This window comes from Antennarius striatus, chromosome 3 (genome assembly GCF_040054535.1).
Source record: "Antennarius striatus isolate MH-2024 chromosome 3, ASM4005453v1, whole genome shotgun sequence".
NCBI lineage: Eukaryota > Metazoa > Chordata > Actinopteri > Lophiiformes > Antennariidae > Antennarius > Antennarius striatus.
Genome location: NC_090778.1, coordinates 18758434 through 18760111, shown reverse-complemented (window position 1 = coordinate 18760111; position 1678 = coordinate 18758434).

The window sequence follows — 1678 nt, the reverse complement described above, 5'->3', positions numbered from 1 at the left end:
CCAGAGTGAATTTAGTCTTTTTTTTTCATTACTATGACAACACATACAGACCTCACTGATGACTATTCTGGACCAATGATCAGTAAATCACATATAGTGTAGAGTGACAGATGAATTTTTAATACAATTGGGAAAAAAGTTTTCATAGTTATTTCTCCACAAAATAAACTAAATTACTAGATGGTCAGAAGAAGATAATGTCCATAATGGTGTGTTGAGGCAATGAAATCTTGGAATTACTGTGTAAAATCCCGATAAATCAAAGAATAAGTTCGACTGATCATCGGTCAATAATTAAAATCAATATCAAAGATATAAAGGACTCATCTTGGATCTATTTCTTTTTCTCCATCGATGGAATTACAATTTATAGTTCTAGAAAAATAATTTTGAACTTTCATTTGTTTTCTCACAGAACACTGCACAATCACAATGCTTTTACGAGTTGCACAGAAGCTTGCATGTCATGGTGTAAGTTGGAAACTCCATTTCTTCACAAACATGGTGCTGAATGCTGCTTGGTGTTTGAAACACGGATGGCTTTTGTCTTCATTGATAAGGTGAGCTGCCACAAAGTAAGTCGGATTAAATGCTCGTATTGTAATTCAATCAAAACGAGACTATTTTTTTGTGTGCTCACTACCTCAAACATTTTTGTAGCTTGAACTTAACTATTGCCATTTTGCCTCTACACACACGTCACATAAAATGTCAGGTGACATTGACATGGTATTATGAGTGATATATTGGTTTGAAGGGGCTGTGTGTAATGCATAATGTATGTATGACAAGATTAACTCATTCAAAATGAGATTACCACCATGCAGTAAAGATAGTGATTCAGTAAAGGATTATATTCATGTGAAGAGGATGCAGCTTTTGTAGGTATTAGTGCGAGTGCGACTTGACACAGTGAGCAGCTTGACAGAATGGTTTTTGCGGGTGTGGGCAGCTGTACCGTATACTGTGTGCTGGTTCACTGCTGCTATTACATATTATTACCATAATATATATGTTAATGTTATGTTAATTCTGTATGTTAATGTTTGACATACAATCAAATCTACAATCTGTCAATTGAGATTAAAAAAAAATATTAAAAAATTTCATCCCACAAGTTTTTTGTTAGGCACATAAAAACTATTAAGTGTACACAAGTTTCTTATGTACTGAGGAGGCCATATGATTAGACAATTTTTTAAAGTTTAATATCTTAAAATTAGTCTCAGATGAAGTTGTCTTCAGTAAAACTGTTGTTTCTTTATTAAGACCCAACCTCTATGTAATGAAATGGTTGGTGGATTTTGCTATTTACATATGTAGAACATAAAATCGTAGTCGTATACTCATGAATTGGTTTTTATAATGTGTATCTAGCAAACCGGAAACAATTACATGATATATATATACAGTATATTCACTTAGTTTTTTCATCTGTGCATAACAATTTCAGCAACTACTAAAATAACTAAACAATTTCAAAAAGTACATTTCCTGACAGACCAACATAAATTATTATTTTATTCAATCCTTCAGTGTTTCCTGTTTTAGTTCATATTTAATTTTCAACACCACATTTCAATTTCAATACCAAAATTCACCCTGATTCGTAGCTTCATAAAGCTTCAGCCCCTTCTGAATTATTTTAAGTTCTGTAGGTTCAAAGAATGGAAAAGCT